This window comes from Castor canadensis, chromosome 7, assembly GCF_047511655.1.
Source record: "Castor canadensis chromosome 7, mCasCan1.hap1v2, whole genome shotgun sequence".
NCBI classification, from domain to species: domain Eukaryota; kingdom Metazoa; phylum Chordata; class Mammalia; order Rodentia; family Castoridae; genus Castor; species Castor canadensis.
Window position 1 is genome coordinate 111664091 of NC_133392.1, and position 14272 is coordinate 111678362.

Consider the following 14272-nt stretch of genomic DNA (forward strand, 5'->3'; position numbering starts at 1 on the left):
CCCTTATTTCTAATTTTGTTGTAGAGAGAGTATAAGCAATAATAGGAAGGAACAAGGGTTTTTGCTGGTTGAGATAAGGATAGCTATACAGGGCATTGACTCACATTGATTTCCTGTGTGTGGGTGTTACCTTCTAGGTTAATTCTTTTTGATCTAACCTTTTCTCTAGTACCTGTTCCCCTTTTCCTATTGGCCTCAGTTGCTTTAAGGTATCTGCTTTAGTTTCTCTGCATTAAGGGCAACAAATGCTAGCTAGTTTTTTAGGTGTCTTACCTATCCTCACCTCTCCCTTGTGTGCTCTCGCTTTTATCATGTGCTCATAGTCCAATCCCCTTGTTGTGTTTGCCCTTGATCTAATGTCCACATATGAGGGAGAACATACGATTTTTGGTTTTTTGAGCCAGGCTACCCTCACTCAGAATGATGTTCTCCAATTCCATCCATTTACCAGCGAATGATAACATTTCGTTCTTCTTCATGACTGCATAAAATTCCATTGTGTATAGATACCACATTTTCTTAATCCATTCGTCAGTGCTGGGGCATCTTGGCTGTTTCCATAACTTGGCTATTGTGAATAGTGCCGCAATAAACATGGATGTGCAGGTGCCTCTGGAGTAACAGTCTTTTGGGTATATCCCCCAAGAGTGGTATTGCTGGATCAAATGGTAGATCAATGTTTAGTGTTTTAAGTAGCCTCCAAATTTTTTTCCAGAGTGGTTGTACTAGTTTCTTTTTCCCCGCATCCTCGCCAACACCTGTTGTTAGTGGTGTTGCTAATGATAGCTATTCTAACAGGGGTGAGGTAGAATCTTCATGTGGTTTTAATTTGCATTTCCTTTATTGCTAGAGATGGTGAGCATTTTTTCATGTGTTTTTTGGCCATTTGAATTTCTTCTTTTGAGAAAGTTCTGTTTAGTTCACGTGCCCATTTCTTTATTGGTTCATTAGTTTTGGGAGAATTTAGTCTTTTAACTTCCCTGTATATTCTGGTTATCAGTCCTTTGTCTGATGTATAGTTGGCAAATATTTTCTCCCACTCTGTGGGTATTCTCTTCAGTTTAGAGACCATTTCTTTTGATGAACAGAAGCTTTTTAGTTTTATGAGGTCCCATTTATCTATGCTCTCTCTTAGTTGCTGTGCTGCTGGGGTTTCATTGAGAAAGTTCTTACCTATACCTACTAACTCCAGAGTATTTCCTACTCTTTCTTGTATCAACTTAAGAGTTTGGGGTCTGATATTAAGATCCTTGATCCATTTTGAGTTAATCTTGGTATAGGGTGAAATACATGGATCTAGTTTCAGTTTTTTGCAGACTGCTAACCAGTTTTCCCAGCAGTTTTTGTTGAAGAGGCTGCTATTTCTCCATCGTATATTTTTAGCTCCTTTGTCAAAGATAAGTTGCTTATAGTTGTGTGGCTTCATATCTGGATCCTCTATTCTGTTCCACTGGTCTTCATTTCTGTTTTTGTGCCAGTACCATGCTGTTTTTATTGTTTATTGCTTTGTAATATAGTTTGAAGTCAGGTATTGTGATACCTCCTGCATTGTTCTTTTGACTGAGTATTGCCTTGGCTATTCGTGGCCTCTTGTGTTTCCATATAAATTTAACAGTAGATTTTTCAATCTCTTTAATGAATGTCATTGGAATTTTGATGGCAATTGCATTAAACATGTAGATTACTTTGGGGAGTATCGACATTTTTACTATGTTGATTCTACCAATCCATGAGCATGGGAGATCTCTCCACTTTCTATAGTCTTCCTCAGTCTCTTTCTTCAGAAGTGTATAGTTTTCTTTGTAGAGGTCTTTCACATCTTTTGTTAGGTTTACACCTAGGTATTTGATTTTGTTTGAGGCTATTGTAAATGGAATTGTTTTCATACATTCTTTTTCCGTTTGCTCATTGTTAGTGTATAGAAATGCTAATGATTTTTCTATGTTGATTTTTATATCCTGCTACCTTGCTATAGCTATTGATGATGTCTAGAAGCTTCTGAGTAGAGTTTTTTGGGTCTTTAAGGTATAGGATCATGTCGTCTGCAAATAGGGATATTTTGACAGTTTCTTTACCTATTTGTATTCCTTTTATTCCTTCTTGTTGCCTAATTGCTCTGGCTAGGAATTCCAGTACTATGTTGAATAGGAGTGGAGATAGTGGGCATCCTTGTCTGGTTCCTGATTTTAGAGGGAATGGTTTTAATTTTTCTCCGTTAAGTATAATGCTGGCTGTAGGTTTGTCATATATAGCTTTTATAATGTTGAGGAACTTTCCTTCTATTCCTAGTTTTCTTAGAGCTTTTATCATGAAACGATGTTGGATCTTATCAAAGGCTTTTTCTGCATCTGTTGAGATGCTCAAGTGGTTTTTCTCTTTGCTTCTGTTAATGTGGTTTATTATGTTTATTGATTTTCGTATGTTGAACCACCCCTGCATCCCTGGGATGAAGCCTACTTGGTCGTGGTGAATAATCTTTTTGATGTGTTGCTGAATTCGGTTTGCCATTATTTTGTTGAGGATTTTTGCATCAATGTTCATTAAGAAGATTGGCCTATAGTTCTCCTTTTTGGAGGTGTCTTTGCCTGGTTTTGGGATAAGTGTAATACTGGCTTCATAAAATGTGTTTGGCAGTTTTCCTTCCCTTTGTATTTCGTGGAACAGTTTAAGGAGGGTTGGTATCAGTTCTTCTTTAAAGGTCTGATAGAATTCAGCAGAGAATCCATCAGGTCCTGGACTTTTCTTTTTGGGGAGACTCTTGATTGCTACTTCAATTTCATTTTGTGTTATAGGTCTATTCAGGTGATTAATTTCCTCTTGGTTCAGTTTTGGATGATCATATGTATCTAGAAATCTGTCCATTTCTTTAAGATTTTCAAATTTATTTGAATATAGGTTCTCAAAGTAGTCTCTGATGATTTCCTGGACTTCCATGGTGTTTGTTATTATCTCCCCTTTTACATTCCTAATTCTACTAATTTGGGTTTTTCTCTCCTCATTTTAGTCAGGTTTGCCAGGGGTCTATCGATCTTGTTTATTTTTTCAAAGAACCAACTTTTTGTTTCATTAATTCTTGTATGGTTTTTTTGGTTTCTATTTCGTTGATTTCAGCTCTTATTTTTATTATTTCTCTCCTATTTGTTTTGGGATTTGCTTGTTCTTGTTTCTCTAGGAGTTTGAGATGTATCATTAGGTCATTGATTTGGGATCTTTCAATCTTTTTAATATATGCACTCATGGCTATAAACTTTCCTCTCCAGACTGCCTTAGCTGTGTCCCATAGGTTCCGGTAGGTTGTGTTTTCATTTTCATTGACTTCCAGGAATAGCTCAGACCTTAATGCCAACTCTTCCTAAGAATTTCTGCCTGGTTTTATTATTGAATTTTGACTTTCTCATGCTTTCTTTTGCATCTGTACTCAAGACACCAGAAAACCAAACCAACTCTTTTGCTCATATTAACCACCTGGTGATTACCATAATTGTTACTAAAGATAAAGGATTGTGGGATGGGATCTTAGATTGCAGAGCTTTCTGTGACTCTACTCTGCCTCTCTCTTTCCAGCTCTTCATTCTTTTTCTTCACAAAAGAGTTGCAATCATACACAGGTTCTTCTTTTTTTTTTTTTTAAGAAGTAAAACAAAGCAAAGCAAAACAACTCCCCTAGCTTTATTAAGGTGAACTTTACACACCATAAAATTTACTCACCTGAAGTATACAATTAAGTGATTTTTAGTAAATATATAGTTACAAAACGATCATTGACAATCTATTTTAAAGCTGAACTATTGAGCCAGGCACAGGTGGCTCGTGCCTATAATCCTAGCTACTCAGGAGGCAGAGATCAGGGGGATCATGGGTCAGAGCCACACCAGTCAAATAGTTCATGAGACCCTGTCTGGAGAAGTCCTTCACAAAATTAGGGCTTCGGAGTGGATCAAGGTAAAGGCCCTGAGTTCAAGCCCCAGTACTGCAAAAACAAAGAAACAAAAATGAACTGTTGAATTATCAACCAGCATGTTGTTCTGAACCACTGTAAATAGAGATCTGTGGTGGCTGCAGTTGAGATGAGGAAGTGATGGTGGCAGTGGTGGTGTTACTAACTATTGTTGAACAGAGGATGTTCCAGGGTTTGGTTCACTATGCATAGCTAGTGTGTCCTTAAATCTGCAAAAAATACATCCAGCAGTTCTGATGCACAAGAGACTCTACTTCCCCCATTTTCTCTCCTGTTTTGTTTTTTTGAAACAAGATCTCACTGTGTAGCCCAGGCTGGCCCTTGAACTTGGACTCTACTGGCTCAGTCTCCTGAGTGCTAGGATTATGGGTGTGAGACAACACACCCAACCTCAGTACCTTCAGCAAATGTGTGTAGCTCAACAGTGGTACCTGAGACTGCAATTAAGCAGCAGTATTTAAGCAACTCCCAGTTGTAGAGCCTTCCCTCTAAAGTGTCACTCAACAGTCAAGTACATTCTAGACATTTATCAACCTTTCCACTTCTCTACCTGCACAGTAAATAAGCTGTTCCCAGGCTTCCAGTTCCACCAGACGCAGTATTGCCCCACAGACTGTTACTAGGGAGTATCTTCCCTTCTTTAAGAGCAAGGCAAGCGTAACTGTATCTTGGAACTCAAATGCTGATATTCACACTTGCTACTACTGTGGCTGCTGTATAGTCTGACATTCCTGTTGTCCTGTCATTATCAGCTTGTCAGTCTGTAGCTACTGAGGTTCAGAATTTAACATTACGCAGCCAGAAGTTGGGTGTATTATCTAGCTAATGGCCCACCAAATAACACTTGTCAAACTCAGTTATTAACAGTTTGTCATAACAAAACTACAGTGATCATTTCTGAAATCAGCCTAAAATTTTTCTAAAATCATTTCTTTTTTTTTTTTTTTGGTGGTACTGGGGTTTGAACTCAGGACCTCCTGCTTAGCTAGGCAGGTGCTCTGTCACTTGAACCACTCCATCAGCCCTATTTTGTTTTGGGTATTTTTGAGATACAGTCTCGTGAACTATTTTGCCTGGGCTGGCTTTGAACCGTGATCCTCCTGATTCCTGCCTCCTAAGTAGCTAGGATAATAGGCATGAGCCACTGGTGCATTGCTTAAAATCATTTCTGAAATCAGTGAGATCCTTCTCCAGAAAGCAATAAGAAAGAAGACATTCTGAGTTTGGAATCACAAAGCACAGCTAGTTAATAACTTCATATTCTCCAATTTAGCCTCATTTTCTAATAAAACATCAGATTTCTCTTCATTCATTACCTCCTAAGGTTTCCCATCATCAGCTGATATTACAACAACAATAGCAAATTCAGCCAGTTACTTCAGAATCCAACTGAAGATCCATTCCTTTCCCAGCACTGCATACCACTCCAAAACCATGGTCTTTCTCTAGCTTCCAGTAATGCCCAGTTAGAGCATTGTTCACTGATTCACCCTCCTCCTTTAACTGTGTCTCATAATTAATTAGTCAGCACAGCAGTCTGTAGTGGTGTCTCTTCTACCACCTAATTCACAAAGTCAGACTTCTGTAATTATTCATCCATAGACACTCAACCACGCCCTCTTGTGTCATCAGCTCTTCGACCAGGGCCAGATTTGCAATGGACTGCTGCTAATCAGCAGCAACCCACAACACAGCTGATTCTTCCATTCCATCTTCCACTTTCAGATTTCTCTATTGTACACATTGGCCCAGCTCAAAAGTCTGCCTTGGTGTCCTCCGGTCACCGGACTGTGTCTTCAACATCACATGGTAGTAGTTAACCCTACAGTCCTGCAACCCCACCACAGATGTCAGCATCTCCTCCAACTTGAATTCCACCACTGCCTTTGCACTTCATGCAGTGTTTATAAGTGCAACCTGAAATTCTGTCCCAGGGCCAGGTTTTGGTGCATGATGTTTTAGTGTCAGAAGAGAAGCTTCCAGCTGCAGAAGCTTTGGTTCAGTTACCATTTCAGACTCTTCTTCACAGTCTGTTGCAGCAGACTTACATGTGCAGCCTCCAGCACCTGTAGATCCACCAGTTGTTTATTAAGTAGAAGATGTGTGAAGAGGAAATGCCAGGACAATCAGATGAATGTGTCTGGATGTATAAAACCCCATCACCATCCACTTTACTCCAGAGGCTACAACTGAGGGGGAGAGGAGATGACCTTTGAACATCTTTAATTAGACTAAGTGGAATTACCTGCTATGGTATCAGTCAGTGCTTCAGTAATTAAATTTTCATCTCATATGTTTCTGTTCCTCTACCTCTACTCCTACTCAGCTGCAACCACAAAGAGTAATAGTATTTATATGTCTAGCAGCATCCCCAACATAGAAAACAAGTCTCCACAGGTTATTGTTAAGCCACAGATCTTAACCCATATCATTGAAGGCTTTGTGATTCAGAAGAGATTGGAGCCATTCTCTGTGAGTAGTTCATCTTAGCTAATAAAACAGCCTGTGAAAAAAGCCTGTTTTGGATAATCAAGTGGTAAATTCTGTTTGTGTTCAGCTAGAACTATAGAATAATACAGAGCATACCGATAATTCACCTGAGAGAGATAGAATACATGATTGTTGAAGAGACATTGAAGAAATAGTAAGTTGCTCAAGTGTGAATTCTGTGGGAAAATGGAATATGCTAGTGAATTTTTGCAGTCAAAACGATTCTGCTTAAAAAAAGATTCTGCACTATATCATGTATCGAAAGGTACAACATTAGCTATTCCAGAAAAATTTGCACTTAGTCGTTGGAATCATAAACCTGATAATCAAAATCTTGGGTTTTGTGGTATCATCTGAGTGACCTCGAAGGGGCAGTAAGAGACTATCCTTAGGTAACTTCCAATTACTTATCCATCTGCAGAAGAAAACATGGCTTCTCATGAAGATTCTGTGCCATCTGCTATGACAACTCGTCTGTATAGGCAGAGTGAGCAGGAAAGAGAATGTGAGCTTCAAGATGTGAGAATTAGGAAAATGTCCGAGAACAGTGGCTTGCTACCAATTGTACTGAGCCCTCTATATGGACAGTTAATGATGTCTGGGCCTTCATCCATTTGCCTGCACAACTGGGTATTTTTTTCATTACCTTCCCCCAAAGTTGATTAAAAACTGACTAGTCCTCCTTCTGCTGCGACACCCCAGCTGGTGAAGAAATATTAAGGTGCTCTTTTCAGTCTGATTTCTCTCTAGTGGTTGCTGGAATATTGCATATGAGTTCAGGGCACAAGAGATTGATGTATAAGTCCTTCTCTTGATAAAAGAAGAGCATATCATGAGTTCAGTGAATAATACCAAGCTAGGCTCTTCCCTGAAGATTTGTGCATGCATCAGTTTTTTTTTTTTGTTTTTTTTTTTTCTCATTAAACTTTGTTTTAATGGGTCTCAAAATTCTGTGACAGATTTTTGGTCAAGTCGTTGCCATTAAAAAGTACTGATTTTTAAAAACTAATAACTTAAAACTGCCACACACAAAAAAAATGGTCCACAAGACATTTTCCTTTCCTTCTGAAGGTTTTACGATGCATTGTTATCATTAACCAGTCTTTTACTATTAAACTTAAATGGCCAATTGAGACAAACAGTTCTGAGACCGTTCTTCCACCACTGATTAAGACTGAGGTGGCGGGTGTTAGGGGTGATATTCATTTAGCCTTCTGAGCTTTCTGGGCAGACTTGGTGACCTTGCCAGCTCCGGCAGCCTTCTTGTCCACGGCTTTGATGACACCCACAGCAACTGTCTGTCTCATATCACGAACAGCAAAACGACCCAGAGGAGGATAGTCAGAGAAGCTTTCAACACACATAGGCTTGCCTGGAACCATATTAACGATGGCAGCATCACCAGATTTCAAGAACTTAGGGCCATCTTCCAGCTTCTTACCAGAACGTCTATCAATCTTTTCTTTCAGCTCAGCAAACTTGCAAGCAATGTGAGCTGTGTGGCAATCTAGCACAGGGGCATAGCCAGCACTGATCTGTCCTGGGTGGTTCAGAATAATCACCTGAGCAGTGAAGCCAGCTGCTTCCATTGGTGGATCATTCTTGCTGTCACCAGCAACATTACCACGTCTAACATCTTTGACGGACACGTTCTTCACATTGAAACCCACGTTATCTCCAGGAAGAGCTTCGCTCAAAGCTTCATGATGCATTTCAACAGATTTTACTTCAGTTGTGACATTCACTGGAGCAAAGGTGACCACCATGCCAGGTTTGAGAACACCAGTCTCCACTCGGCCGACAGGGACAGTACCAATACCACCAATTTTGTAGACATCCTGAAGGGGCAGGCGCAGAGGCTTGTCAGTTGGGCAAGTTGGTGGTAGGATACAATCCAAAGCTTCAAGTAGTGTGGTTCCACTGGAACTGCCATCTTTACGGGTGACCTTCCATCCCTTGAACCAAGGCATATTAGCACTTGGCTCCAGCATGTTGTCACCATTCCAACCAGAAATTGGCACAAATGCTACTGTGTCAGGGTTGTAGCCAATTTTCTTAATGTAGGTGCTGACTTCCTTAACAATTTCCTCATATCTCTTCTGGCTGTAGGGTGGTTCTGTGGAATCCATTTTGTTAACACCAACAATCAGTTGTTTCACACCCAGAGTGTAAGCCAGAAGGGCATGCTCATGGGTCTGCCCGTTCTTGGAAATGCCAGCTTCAAATTCACCAACACCAGCAGCAACAATCAAGACGGCACAGTCAGCCTGAGATGTGCCTGTAATCATGTTTTTGATAAAGTCTCTGTGTCCTGGGGCATCGATGATGGTCACGTAATACTTGCTGGTCTCAAATTTCCACAGGGAGATGTCAATGGTGATACCACGTTCACGCTCAGCCTTCAGTTTATCCAAGACCCAGGCATACTTGAAGGAGCCCTTTCCCATCTCAGCAGCTTCCTTCTCGAATTTTTCAATGGTTCTTTTGTCAATTCCACCACATTTGTAGATCAGATGGCCAGTAGTGGTGGACTTGCCGGAATCTACGTGTCCAATGACGACAATGTTGATGTGAGTCTTTTCCTTTCCCATTTTGGCTCCGCTTTAGTGGTGGTTTTTCACGACACCTGCGTTCTGACGGCAAACCCGTTGCAAAAAAGATGCATCAGTTTCTTAAGGAATTTTAATAGGAATATGAGGCTTTGATCTGACAACAATTTTAGTGTTCTTAAGCAGACTTGTAAAGGTCTTAGGGTAGAATATTACACTTATTATGGTGGAAGGCCAAGCACATTGGGATCTCCACATGAAATCTCTGACATTTCTTCTACAGATATAATATTCATCATACATACAGATATCATTTTCATAATTAGCCAACATTGGTGGAATTAATTTTACAGGTTATATGAAACATTGAAAGACTTGTTACACATGGCCATATTTTTCAAATAAATATGTTATCCTGTTATATATATTTTAAATATATTTACCATTAACATAAAGAATCCTTTTTTAAAAAACCCAAACAAACCAAACAAACAAAAAAATCCAAAGAAATAAATGTTTAATGAACTGGAAATCCTGATTATCTTGATTAAAACCTCACATATATGTATTGAATTTAAAAAAAGAAAAAAATTAGTTGATTGTAAATGTAATAGGTACTGACTTTCAGTTCTGTGTCATCTATCTCTTGCGTGTATCCTTACATACACCACTACTACATTGTTCTGATTACTGTTTCTTTATATTAAGTTTTGAAATCTGCAAGTGTGAATCTTCCAGCTTTTAACTTCTATTTCAAAATTGTTTTGGTTATTCTGGATATTTTGTATTTCCATGTTTTAGGATCAATATCAGTATAAAATTTGCTAGTTTCTGTCAAAATCCTGTTGGAATTTTGATGGAGATTGCCTTCAGTTTGTAGATTTGGTTAGGAAGAATTGGCCGCTAAAACCATTTCTCTTTTCTTTTTCTTTCTTTTTTTGGTAGTACTGGGATTTGAACTCGGGCCTTCATGCTTGCAAGGCAGGTGCTCTGCCACTCAAGATAGGGTCTTCCCGAACTATTTGCCCAGGGTTGGCTTCGAACTTTGATCTCCTAATCTCTGCCTCCTGAGTAGCTAGGATTATAGGCGTGAGTCACTGGTGCCCGGCTAAACTTTTCAGTCTGGTGGAAATGGAGTGTCTATTTATTTAGGTCTTGTTTTTTTTTCTGAGCAGTGTTTTATTAAACTTTTAAGTATATAGGACTTCTTTGATTAAATTTATTTTTAAGTATTTTATTGTTTTTGATATTATTGTGGATAGACGTTAAAAATTGGCCTGTTCATTGTGACTATATGTAAATACTATTGATTTTTGAATATTGAATTTGTATCCTGTGACAGTTTTGAACTTATTTATTCTAGTGAATTTTCTTTATATAAGATAATTTTGTCTATGAGTAAAGATAGTTTTATTTCTCCCTTTTCAATCTGAATGACTTTAGTGTCTCTTCTCTCTGTCTCTGTCTCTGTTTCTTTCTCTTCCTCTCCCTCCTTTCCATCTTCCCTCCCAAGTTGGTTTTGCTCTCTAGTTCCCAAACCTTTCTGCCATATGAGGGGAAAGCTGTCTTTCATGGGAACAAAATCAATGGACTGGAAGGATATATTCTCACTGTTGAGTCTTTCCAGGAGTCAGGACATCAAGGCACAAAGCTCCTGGTTCCTTATTCTCTCAACCATCTCCTCTACTTTTTACTCTCTCATTCCTTCTTGTTTCTTTTTTGCTGCCTTATAGAATTTTGATGTGTGCCTTGCTCTCTTGCTGGCTATCACTCTCAGAGTCTGAGCTGTCATGAAGTTCATATTCTAGATAGTCTCTAAATTCATTCTTATTTCCTATCTTGCTGCCTTTTTCTCTCTCTACTCTTACATCTTGTCTCTCTATTCCTCTGTTTTTCCCACATTGTATTAGATATTTAGGATGTAAAGATTAATTAGATTTGGCTTCTGCCCTCAAGGAGCACATATCAATTGTTCCATTCCAGTATTCTTATTCAACTACTTTTTGAGGGAATTACGAATTTCTTCTGTTCCCATTTCCTCCCTTCAGCTCTAAATGTGCATTAAGCACCTTGTATGTGTTAGACACTCTGCTAATGGGTGCAAAGGTAAATAATTGTGTCTTTTAATTGCTTTAGTTCCTTGTATGGAGATAAGCTGTTGTGACTGAGGTATTACTCTGTTATAATAAGCTAGTTCTTGATAGAAAAATTTCAACAGAGACTATATATTTTCTTTAATGACAAAATTTGATTTGTTTTAAGACATTTATACAAAATAAGAGACAACCTGTTGTATTCTAATCAGAGGTGAGATTTTCTTGGCCTTGCCAATTCTTCAAGGAGATCGCAGAGGTGCTTTTAAAGAGTGAGTGTTCTGGACATGAGAAGCCAAATTCTTGATACTTCACTACCACCGCCCCCCCCACCCCCCAACACACATATACATATATATCTATAGATTTTTGTGTGTGTGTGTGTGTGACTGGGGTCCTAACCATATTTTTTACTTGATTGTTGCATTACTATTATGCCAGAGAAACCTTTACAATTTTTTTTGGTTTTAGGGTTTGAAATCAGGGCCTTGTGCTTGGTAGTTCAGCACTATGTCACTTGAGCCCTCTAGTCCTTTTTGCGTTGGTTACTTTTTAATAGGGTCTCACATTTTTTGCCTGGCTGGCTTGGACCATGATTTTTCCTATTTATACCTGTTTTATAGCTGGGAGATAGGCACATGCCATCATGTTCAGCAATTGGTTGGGATGGGGTCTTGCTAACTTTTTGTTTGAGTTGGCTTTGACCCATGATCCTCCGAATCTCTGTCTCTCGAGTAATTGAGATTACAGGTGTGAGCCACCATGCCTGGCTATTTTTATGCTTTTGTCAAAACATTTGCAAACATTGGGCTTTCCTATCACTGATACTAAACTCAAGGCAACAAGACAAGGTTTTTAATATTTGGTAGTAGAAAGCAGTCAGTGACTAATTTACTGCCTTTGTGAACTAATCTTTTGGAAACTGCATTTCCTTGTAGATATAGGAATATTCAACCTGTAGTGCTGTAACTGAATGCAGTGGGTTTGCGTCTTGATTCATGCAAAGCCAAAACAAGTACAGGCAAGATACAAAAGCATACAGAAAGATTTATTACTCAGATCAGGTAAGGAGAATACAGGAGTTATTTCAATGCTGCTCCTAATAAAGAAAGCATGGAGATATAATTCATACATATTCATATAGGAAAGCGTGTTAGGGGCGAGCACATTCCTGAGCATTCTCAGTGTAAGGTCATAGTTCAAGAAGGAAAGATGGAGAGCACATTTTTGGGCACACTTAGCTCAAGACCATGGAGCACATTTTTGAAAGGTTAAAACAATGAACAGGACTACCTCTGGGCATACTCTGCTCTCTTCGTAAAGTTTTAGCTCAATAAAAGGAAAGGACATTTTGATGGTACATTAATATCAGAGTTTGCCCCTAATCATTCTTTTTTTTTTGGTGCTGGGGTTTCAACTCAGAGTTTCTCATTTTTCTAAGCAGATGTTCTACCACTTCAGCTACTCTCTCCCCTCAGACCTTTTTTGCTTTTAGTTATTTTTTTTGGATAGGTACTTTCGTTTTTCCTGTGGCCGGCCTTGGACTGCGTTCCTCCTATCTATTTCTTCTGAGTAATTGCAGTTAGAGGCTTGTACTACCATGCTCAGCCTGTTGATCGAGATGGCATCTCACTAACTTTTTGCCTGGGCTGGCCTTGGATCTTAATCCTCCTATCTCTGCCCCCTGAGTAGCTCGGACCACAGTGTGTATCTTGATGCCCTGCTTGATTTTGGAGATAGGGTCTTGCTAATTTTGCTCAGCCTGGCCTTGAACTCCAGTCCTACTATCTGTATCTCCCAAGTAGCTGGGATTATGGATGTGTACTACCTTGCCAGGGTCCCTTGAAGTGACATTTGAGACATATCTAATTACGACATAAACCATGAATAAAATCAGTGAAATTGACATTTCCTAATTTAAGTAGCTCAAAAAATAAGAACTTAGTGTCCTGGGGAATCCTGTCCAAAACACAGTTATGCAAATAGGCCAACTAAAAGAATAAGACAAAAGGGATACTTAATGTTGATACTTACTGTATAACAATTTATTTGAAATTGATTTTAAGCTTCTGGTTAAGATACAAAAGAGCAAGCATTAGTATTCAGAAAATTAAAGCTACATAAAGCCAGATGCTGGTAGCTCACATCCATAATCCTAGGTACTCAGAAGGCAGAGATCAGGAGGATTGCAGTTTGAAGCCAGACCCAGGTAAATAGTTTGTGAGACCCTATCTTGAAAAACCCATCCCTAAAAAGGGCTGGTGGAGTGACTCAAGGTATAGTGCCTGAGTTCAAGCCCTAGTACTGCCAAAACAAAAACAAAAACAAAAACTACATAAAGGAACAGATCACCTAGGCTAGCAGGATAAAAAAGAGTCATTTGTCATTTACTGCTTTGCTCTACTTATTTGATTAGCTTTAGTGTGAGTCTTGGTCCCAGTTCACAGGAATAGGCATATATATGTAGGCTAACATGTCTTTTGGATCTCTTGTCTTCTTTACTCTGGTATGATGAGTCCAGGGAGTCATACTTTATAATTTAAGAAGAGTGAGTAGCTAGTAAGATTAAATAAGGTCCTGTCCAAATTGGGTTGGGCTAATCCTGAAGGACCCTGATTTCTAGGTTTTTAAAATACATTCAGCTCCCTGGTTAATAGGATGAAGTCTTTTTAGACTTGCATATCTATTAAGGACCAACTTCATCTGCCCTAAGTTGATTATGTTTTTCTGCCAGTTCAATTTCCACATTAGAATGTTCGTTAGAGATAGTTTCCTCTGGAAAGGACCTCCTATATAGCATTTTAAATGGACTGAGCTTGAGCTTTCCTGTGGAGGCAGCTCCAGTGTGGGTCAGAGCAACATGTAGAAGTTTTAATTCACTTTCATGAGCTTTTGACACAGTTTGGCCAAGGTAACCTTAGGTGTACTTTCAGTTTTTTCACATGACTAGGCTCTCCATGCTGCATATAACCTGCACTGTATTTCTGGCATGTGGGAAATCCCACTCACTATCTTTGAAATCCATCGTCACTTTTGATAGATCAGGGTGACCCAAACCTGGGTGTTATTTCTTTAAAAAGTCCTTTTATAACTTATCCTGCTCTTTCTGTTCTGCAAGGTAAATCTTCTATCTACCCAGTAAAACAAAATACCCACAAAAACTGAGAAATATTTAAATCCTC

At 39.0% G+C, this 14272-nt stretch overlaps 1 protein-coding gene and 3 pseudogenes across 13 annotated transcripts in view; 3 read left to right on the forward strand and 1 right to left on the reverse strand.

The window, feature by feature from the left end:
• The window catches only part of Dock7 (dedicator of cytokinesis 7), a 207473-nt gene that overhangs the window by 7259 nt on the left and 185942 nt on the right, over positions 1–14272 (forward strand). The window lies entirely within an intron of this gene.
• On the forward strand, positions 167–9092 carry LOC141424923 (polyhomeotic-like protein 3 pseudogene; annotated as a pseudogene).
• Positions 5095–9092, forward strand: LOC141424685 (polyhomeotic-like protein 3 pseudogene; annotated as a pseudogene).
• LOC141424922 (elongation factor 1-alpha 1 pseudogene) lies at positions 7501–9106 on the reverse strand (annotated as a pseudogene).